Consider the following 9,812-nt stretch of genomic DNA (forward strand, 5'->3'; position numbering starts at 1 on the left):
CAGAAGATGTATAAAATAGACTGGTAAAGACATTTTTTTTCCAATAGAAGCTGCATCTAATCCTAGAAGAACTTGTTCTCAATCAAGTTTCCTGTTGTAGAACAGGCTTATGTTCAAAAGCCACAGGGACTGCATGTGCTGTGAAATAGACATAGAAGAGCAGAAACTGCATACTTTCCTGTAGAGTAACTTCTTGAACAGTGATCTTGCTGAGTCTAGAAATGCTTAATATAAGAAAACTAACCTGAAATAAAGATTGAACTCAATACAGTATAAGGTTCTATTCTTCGGAAAGATAACTCAAATTCATATATATGAAGAAAGAGATACCTGATTTAACAAACACTTATACAAGTCCCTTGTGTTAACAAATGCAGGAACCAAGAAACTAATGATGTTGGGAAAAAAAACACCCAACCAAACCCCAACCATAGGTGCACGCACACACCCTAGAATGACATTTTAATAAGGCTGTCTCCTGCAAATTATAAAGTTAATTACCCTGTTGCTGTAAGACTTTGTCTGGGGAACTTCGAAAAAGATACAGACAAATCACTGGGAGTCCAGTGAAAGTTAACAACAACAAAACTCCTGAGAAAACATGACCTGTGAAGAAAAGGTCTGCTTGCACAGTTCAGTAAAGAGAAGTCTGAAATAAAAGGAGGAACAATCTTCATGTATGCAAACAGTTGGTGCAAAGAGTACGGAAATCATTGACCTGCATGAGTAGTAATAGTTGGACAAGAACTAACTGGCTTAACTAGCACCAAGACAGAGACTTAAGTTAAACATTAAGAAAAGCCTCCAAACTATAATGATGGTTATGTACTAGCTATAAATAGACCAGTGAAGACATGTGGTATTCCCCTCTTTTAAGTTTTTTAAGAATACATGAGACTTATGTCTGCCGGACATAATTTCAGTGTATTTGCTTCTGCCTCACAGCAGAAATCTCATGATGAGGAGAACTGTTTATCAGTGTTATCATACTTAAGCTTCAAAAGTACAGTCTTTGCAATATCAACATTTGAATTTTATTACATTGCTGTTGTCAGACTATTAGTGTACTTAGCACAAAACATCCCAGAAACACAAAAGTAGCATCTTTTACTACTGCAGATAATCCACAGAAGTGGAAAATGATTGAATGGAAATACAGAAAGAGAAGCAAGTGGGGAAAAAATAATGAAGGACTCAAAAATGGCTGAAAACAAAGCTACAGCAAAGAAAAAACCCCAAACTTTAGCCTAAAGAAAATTATTTTCCTCTCATGTGAAAAACTAAGTTACAGTTTGCTGGTATAATTTCAAAAATATGCAATAATTTGAGATAAAGAAGTAAACATAAGTAAAAGATTTTGCAAACGGACAGGAAAAAAGTCACGTCTCTACAGACCTCCCTACATTACTAGTTCCCGACTCTCAGTTTTTAAAGCACACTGCAGATATCCCTGCTTTGGCCTTGCTCAAGTAAGTCCAACTTCAAATGGCCTCATTAAGCTGGGCTATATGTGTATTTGCGGGTGAAGTGTCTCTAGAGCAGCGGTTCCCACAGATGGAAATTGGTGCAATATCCTAACACTGAACTCCATCTTTCCTTCAGTCATTGTCACCAAACCTCCTGCAGCTTCTCAAAAAATACACTTAAGGTGAATATATTAAAAACATCTCAGAAAAAACTGCAAGCAAGCATGTTTAGTCTAAGAAATTAGGTTAACATAGAGCCATAAGCTGCATTTGTTGTTATTACTAAATCAAGATCTCGTGCTAAGGTCCAGAAGTGACAATCACAACTAATGCACTGCATTCTGAAAATGTTCCACTGCCCAATTACATGTTTACAATGTTATTTTGCAAGATATGTGCAATTACAGCATGCATGATCTATTTTGACCTATTCCTTAGCACTACAAAACACCAGAATATCAAAATAGCAAATGCGGCATTGATTCTTTTAAAAAACATATTTCTTTTCTTCTCTCCCACAAAAGAATTAGCGTGGTTAATCGAATTCACTGGGGATTTTATTTTTTTTTTTTTTAATTTAATACTATGTCAGTTCTACTTCAGAATTTTAAAAGCTTAAATTTAGAAATCAGACTTTCAGGACAGCAAACTTAATTGTTTGCTAATTAGATAAACCTAGGTAGAGTCACTAGCCAATATGTATATTTACATTAGTTTGTCATATGTATATGAAAGTAAGTTCTGCAAAAGTAACAAGATGTACTTAGTTACATTGATCAGTCACATTTTCATCATTTTTCTCCAAATAGTCGTCTAAACAAAGGATAATGTTAACAGCAAATATCTAAAAAGAAATTATTAGAAAATAAGTTCATTACTCCAGACCAAATGTGTACCTCTTGATAGATCAGAACCCCTTTGGCTATGTGTTTGGTGGGAAAGGGGAAATCAATGAAGGAAATCACTCTATTATCATCCTCAGGTTGCACTTCATAAGAAAACATTAATTTTAGTTCAAAGAATGCTTGGTTTGAGGGCCACTGAACAGTGTGCAACAAAAATAAATTACATGTTATTCATTACTTTAGATTTAGTTTGATGATGTAAAAAGTCAGCCTGCAGTAAAGGTAATAGAGATGAAAGACAAAAAAATGAAACTTAAGATTGCTAATATGCAAAGCTTTTTCCAAGAATTTCTACAAAAATACTTATTAATATTGACAAGGTTTTAAAAAACATTCTGATTTGTACCTAAATATTAACACAGTATTTTAATAAACTGTAAGGAAAAAAAAAAGCAAAGTAAAAACTATAAATGTGAATTAAATTACAGCATGATCGACTTTCTTGCTTTCTCTAGAAGAAAGCTGTATCTTTATAATAAAAGAATAAGTCTTCTGTATTTAGCTTAAATCAGCTTTAAATTCCACAAGTCTGCACACCGACTAGCTTTCCTAAGAACCACAGCAAAGAATCACTGATGGGTCTATGACCAAATTTGAAGGGTTATTTATTTTTACCATAAATTATCTACAGTTTTATTAACATAAAGAAAAAAAAAAAAAAGAGAAAGTATGACCTTCCCTACCATAATATTAACCAACAAGACAAAGGTCTTGCTACTCTATGTTAAAAAATTCTGCCTGTCACAGATATCTGCCAACTCACATATACTATAAAAGCTCTCAAGATTACCAAACACCACAGCTATCTTAGAAAAAGTTTCCTCTGACAGTTTAGAAATCTCAGCAAGCCAAGACAAGCAATTCAGAAACATCTGTTTTCTTTCTTCCATTAGTGTCAGGTAAACCACTGACACAGAGTTCATCAAGACAAACTGTACACAGATTTTTCTCCAGCAATGAGTCAATTTGACAAACATTACCTTGCTATTCTGCTTTATCAAAATACAATAAAACCTTGGAAAAAAATCAGATTAATTATATACAGGCTCATTATCTGAATCAATATTCAAGTTCAATACATTTCAGTGGCTATCATGACGGAACACAAAGCATAAAGAAAACAGGAATTACAGCAAGTTCTCATTTTTTAATATATTTCTGAGAAAAGCAGTTAGTTAAAAAGCCACTGTAAGTAAAGGCATACATGAAAGTAAAATTTCCTCATAGAGTATTTCTGTTATTTTCAAATGACAGTGAAGGGTTTAGCTATAGGGTAGGGGAAAAATAACAACCAAGAAATTTCTTCTAAGGTTTTTCAGTTTAGCATGAGTACTAATTCATCGGTGCCCATTCCCTTAAAACTATTGATAAGGGAATTCCACAGGACAGAACGCTTTATAGGATATTCTGCTTATAAGTGCTACGGCATGAGAGAATCCAAGATGTTGTGCAAGACAAGCATGTAGACATTCATCCTGCAAATACGTCTTTGCCATATGCATAGCAACACATTTCTGAAGGCCTCTTACACTCTGCAATGTGCTGCATTGTTTAAAGAAAAGAAATGTTATGGCTGAGAAATGTTTTCTGTATGAACTAGAAATCCTCCTTATTTCAAGGTGGGCCTCTATTATCTGTAACCACCCTCTCAGAGGACACTTCATGATACAATACAGCTTAGAAGTGCTCAGCTTATTTAATGTTTTGATCTTCAGTAATTCCACAGCCAAAAACTAAACCAGATTTATGAAGCAAGAGAGGAAGCCAGAAAAAAAAAAAAAGGCAAAAAAAAGCAACCTCGTGGGTGCTGCAATGCACCTCAAAAGCAACAAGGGAAAAAATAATCTAACATTCACTTTTTCCCCCGACAAAAATATCTCGCAGAATCTGACCTACATACCCAATTCGTAGCACTGCTATCACTGCAGAGCAATTTGAAGACAAGAGACTACAGCATCAGCATGCAATCACAGGAAGGCTTACGGTGACATATGAGTATTTCTAGACCTCGTAAAAATCCTTAAGATTCTGCAGTTATAACGTAGATAACTAACGCGTCGTGTCCCCCCAGCACCTCAAATAACTACACCGCCGCGTACCTCCATCTGCACAGGGACGGTGCCCCCGGCGGCTCCCAGCGGTGCGGTTCACGCTCCCCCCGCCAGCCCGGGCACCTCCTGGATGCCGAAGCTGCCCCAAGCGTCCCCCACACCGGCGGCCCCCTCCACTGACAAACCCGACCCCGAAACACACACGCATCGGGGCGGCCGAGGGCCTCCCCCCGCCCGGCCTTTCCCACAGCCACCCCCGCCCGCCGCGCCAGCACCGACCTGTGTCACAGCGGAGGCCGGGCGGCCGCGAGGGACCCCCCGCGCTGCCCGGCGGCGGCGGGCGCAGGCCCGGCTGGGCAGGCGGCGCGGAGAGAGCGGCCAGGTTTCCGGAGAGGAGCCCACCCCCCCCGGAGGAGGGGGGGAAGGGGCCCGGGGCCTGCCCGCGCGGGGGCACGGCGGGGAGGGTGACAGGAGGCACCAAGGCCGGCGCGGAGGAAGCCGCGGGCCGAGGCGGGCCCCTGAGGAGGGGAGCGGGGAAAGGTGCCCCCGGAGCGCTGGCGCTGCGGCGGGGCCGGGCCGGGGGATCCCGTCAGGCGTGAGGCGCCGGCGGCCGCCGCCGCTTCGCTGCCAACCGAAAGCTCCGCCTCCCCCTCCGCCGAAACTCGTGACGTCGGCCGCGCCGCCGGCGGGGGGCGGAGGAGGGCAAGGGGAACACGTCACCACGGCCTGGCGTCACGGCGCACGGGCGGTGCAAGAATAACGGCCCGCCTCTGCGCAAGCGCAAAACGAGGAGCAGGAAAGCGCAGCCCGTACCGGAGGGCTGGGACGGCGCATGCGCACTGGGCCTTTCCTCCGTCGCGCCCGGTTCCCGGGGCGGGGAACCGGCGGTGCGCGAGACCGAGCGCCGCGCAACGCGCCTTTCCATAAGGCGGCCCGACTGACGCGAGGAGGCCGGGGCCGGGGCCAGGGCCAGGCCCCGCCTTCCCCGGTGCAGCTGCGGAAAAGCGCTGCCGCCCCGCCTGCTGGTGCGGCGGTACTGGGAGGTGAAGCTCGGGCCCCGGCAGCCGCCCGCGCTGGGATTCTCCGCGGCACTCGGCGGCCTGACAGGCCAGCGGCACAGGGCTGTGTGCCTCCTGCCGCTGCTCGAGCGTCGCGCCGTACGCCGTCGCACGGAGGAGCAGCCACTGTGTTTTCGTCAGGCGATGTGAAGTTCGGCCCAGCCCATTGCTTTTCTGACGTTTTGTGATCCCTTTTGTGCAAGGACAGGATGTGAGCAGTCACCTGGTTACAGTCACGTCTCCATTGCTTCCTTCAAAAACCCCCTTGCCCGTGACAAGCCCGGAGCGGCAGTCCTGCAGAAGGGCTTGCTTTGACTCCATAGCTGCGCCTGCCTTTTAGGACAATCCAAAATGCTGCTCTGCCGCCTTCAGGGTGCCCGCTTCTCCCAGCACACGCTGACCACTTTCTGCTGGAGCCACCTTCTTTCCTCAGGAACTCCATACATGCTAGGAAGAAGGATGCCACCCTAAATTAATCAGCGAGGAAGCACTCCCTAATACGTAGCAGGACAGCTATTACTGCTACCCTCGAAGTCTGAGTAGTAGATGCCTGTAAATATTACTGTGGCACTGACTTTTGTACAGATTTAAAAATAAGCCTACAGTGATGAACCTTTGTGTACAAGATGCATGGGTGACCCCTGTGTATTTAGGAAAGCCCCTTCTGGGACATGTGACAGGCAATGTGTGTTCAGAGAGAGTGGTACCAAGGTACGGTGATGTGTGCTGCTGTACCCGACTGTACAGCACAGCAGTCTCCACTGAGCTGCCACTCGTGCTCTTTTCTGGCCCTAGGGCCAGAGATGCTTAACCTTTAAGACAATTAGAGGTTTGTAAAGCCTGGACAAGCCCTCAAAATCTTCCCAAAACAAGGGTTGGGGGCTTTTTTTTTTTTTGGCCATCTTAAATCTCAGAAAACCTACTTAAACTTCCATTCAAGACTTACATCATTATAGGCATATATATATATAAAATTATGCAGGGAAGTCCTTTCAAACACACAAGTCTTCAGTGGGACAGGACCCTGAGCTGCATACCAAGGCAAGTAAATTTTAAGTGGGAACCACGTATAAAACTAAAAATGACCTGAGTATTTTGAGATCTTCCACTGAAATAGATTGCAGAAAATTATAAAAACAAGGATTGTCATCTTTTAATAAAAAAAAATGGGTTGAAGAGGACTGTGCTAAAAAGACCAACTGATGAAGCATATCCAAGAATGGCACAAGGCTGTGAATCACACTGATTAATAAGAACTCCAGAGCCAACATGAAGGAGACGTAGTTGTCCCTCAAAGCTGAGGCACTTTGTTCCACAGTTGGTAAAACTGTCAGCCATGTTCGTGAGACACTTCTTGTGCCCAAGAATCTTTAACCAGAAAAGTTAAAAAGGTGACCTTTTCTGCTAAATGATAGGGAAAGAGCCAAGAAAAATGCTGACTTTGTGTGATGCTCCTGCACCATCAAGCAAGATCAATGAGCCACAGCTGCTTACACAGCTTTGAAAACACATCCAGTGTTTCCCTTGCCTTAATGTTCCAGTTCATGGCCATTTGTCAGTGTTAGCATCTTGCAAATGGATTTCACTGATGGAGGAAGGGTTAGTGAACAGTAGGTTTTGAAGCCAGAGTTCCTTCACTACAGAAACAGCAAGCAAGGGTTGTGCAAAAACATCCCACATTCCTCTGCCCAAGTGGTCCTTCGAATTTCTGCACAAAGCCCAAACAGCACAGAGCTCTCACTGCACTATGTCCACCGTCCCAAGAGTGCTTTGCAGAGGTGATGAGGCATCAGCGCTACTGTGCCATAATCCCTAAACCAGAGCATCTTCAGAATCAGGAGCGGGGTAAACAGCTAAATATTGACTTTGAGATTAAAAATGTCTACCAACACCAGGGACCAGCATTTATGACACTGGCTCACACTGAGCTCAGCCTAAACCCAGGGGCATGGTTCTGAGATCATGTGTCATGCTACTGGAGCAAAATAAAGCTTACAAGAACAGTGTAACTGCTGATATGGAAAAAGAGCATAAAAATAGATGACAGAAGTCACGATAAAGCAAATTAGTTATTTATGCATTCAGCACAAGCCCTATAGAGGTGATGGAAGCTGGGAGGAGTGGGGGTGGAAATTATAGGGTAAGCACATCTTAGGATAGTCTACTCAAGCAATTGACTGAAATCTGGCAGTATGGCTCTCCCTGGATTCCAGAATCAATACCTCATTGCAATAAGCAGTTCTCACCTTCTAGATGTATTGCTTGAGGCTAACAAGTGCATGTATTACTTAACATTAAAGCCATAGCTTCTAAACACTTTAAATGGGAACAAACCAGCCCCTTTTCACGGCCATGCCATCAAACTCCTTTTCCTCCCCAAGTTTCTTTGCCTCCCCACCGCTCCTTCCTATAGCTGACACCATATTACCATGTTACCACATTCTGAACTACATCCCGAAAAGGATCTAGTTAAATAAGTGATTAATTTCAAATATTTTTAATCAAAAGATGAATTAACAGGCAATGGAACAAGCTGCTGGAGACAGAGCAGATAAGAGCAGTCAAAACGGCTTCTTTTGGGAACAGTAGTAGTGTAAAGTTTGTGATGCCAGAATGTTACAACACGATCAAGAGTCCTTCCTCACCAGCAGGAGGGACAACATTCTGTTTATAAATTTAAATCCAGCTTGCACGCATTGAGGAAACAACAGTATTATTTCCAGCCTTTGCTAGTCCTACCTGCCTGCTATCCTCCTCTGCCTTTCCATGACAGAAGAAAACCTGTGCCTGCATCTCAGTAGTTCCAGTTCCTCCCAACAGAAATGCACCATCCCTCTGAGGTTGATGCCGAAAGAGAGGAAGAGCAAATACCTTGGGGAGGACAGTCCTAAACCACTGCTGGAAGATTCATAAGAGGCTTTGTCTTCCCCCCTAGCAACTGTATTTCTTACCCAGACTGGAATTTACCATCATACTTAGTGTTTTGCATTCCAGGATGCATTCCCACTGCCCAAAACATTTAAGTTTAGTTCCAGAACAAAATAAATAAAGAGTAACCAGTTATTGACTTGTCTATAATACTTGAAACAGACCAAAGTATGGGAAAAATACAGTAGTCATTCAGATATGGAGTTGCTTCTCTAGAAAAAGCACACTATAAATGAGACTGGGCAGCAGTACTGATAGGTTTGTCTGCTCCAACCCCATGATTGAAGTTTATGAAGCAGCTCATTTACCTCTAGGACTCAGCCATATTCAGTAATCCAGAACACAGGCACTGTTGACTTTACTAATAAGATTATTCCCCTAATGTCTACATTATTCAGCCATTTAACACAAGTCTGCCATTTGAGATGGCAAGAGTAAACTAGGAGATGCTGATTAGAAGTACATTAAATTACACTATCTGACAAATAGCATGCTTTCTTGAAGATTATACAGGTTATTCTATACAACTATTCAGAAGACTAAACATGGCCATAAAAGCTTGTAACAAGCAACGTTGCCTCGTATTTGTTCATTTACATCTTAAGGCAGACAATGGACCTTACTGCAGAATGACACTGCACAGACTATATTCCCTTTAGCAAACACGATGACTGTTAATCTTTAAAGAATGAAGATTTTTTACAACACAGGCTTCATTTTACACTAAGTAAAACTCCTGAATAATCAAACTTCATTTTACTCTAAATAAATACCCTGAATACTCTTTGTATTAAGCAGAATATTGATTATCTGTAAAACATAAGGCAAGTACAGTTGATAAAAATTCCCCTTCATGGAACTACACTGCTTTCATAAATGTAAAGTTCTATGACAGTGAAGCAAAGTAGCAGTTGATAAGCACCTATTTATCAGTCAAATGAGTATCTCGTAAGAGGTAGGCAGAATAGGTACAGGTTTAGCCAGAAGTAAATATTGAAGTAACTAAAAAGAGATTTCTAACAGAATGGTAAATGTAACTGTCATTCTAACATTCTTCTCTTTGCTTATTACAACCATACAGTGCAGCAAACGTTTCAGTTTCAGTGTTTGATCAATAAATCTCCTTGATTCCTCCTAAGGTTCCTTAGCCCTTTTCCTACAGTTGCATTCACCTCCCCTGTAAAATAAATAAATAAAATAAATCAAGCCCTGTTCTCTGAACTTCAGACACCCAAATCTTATACAGGTCAAGGATGTTTCTGTTACCACACCCATCTTTTTTAACCTCTCAATGCCCTTTGATCAAGGGCTGCTGTACAATGGCATAGGAAGAGCTTTGCTACAGCTGATATTATCTGCAGCACTAACAGCAGAAACCTGAAACATTCATGCTGCCAGCTGACA

The 9,812-nt window shown here is 42.6% G+C and overlaps 1 protein-coding gene across 4 annotated transcripts in view; it reads right to left on the reverse strand.

Annotated features, from left to right (window-relative positions):
- The window catches only part of MAP3K2 (mitogen-activated protein kinase kinase kinase 2), a 54,928-nt gene extending 49,816 nt beyond the window's left edge, over positions 1-5,112 (reverse strand). For 2 of the 4 annotated variants that reach the window (XM_054830950.1, XM_054830948.1), the window contains exon 1: positions 4,702-5,112. The gene's annotated coding sequence lies outside the window, so the exon portion shown is untranslated. Of the gene's footprint in view, positions 1-4,470; positions 4,488-4,701 lie in introns of those variants that run through there. The other 2 variants (XM_054830951.1, XM_054830949.1) reach the window with 2 other exon arrangements.
- Between the last annotated feature and the right edge of the window lie 4,700 nt (positions 5,113-9,812).

Source organism: Grus americana, chromosome 6, assembly GCF_028858705.1.
Source record: "Grus americana isolate bGruAme1 chromosome 6, bGruAme1.mat, whole genome shotgun sequence".
Taxonomy (NCBI): Eukaryota; Metazoa; Chordata; class Aves; order Gruiformes; family Gruidae; genus Grus; species Grus americana.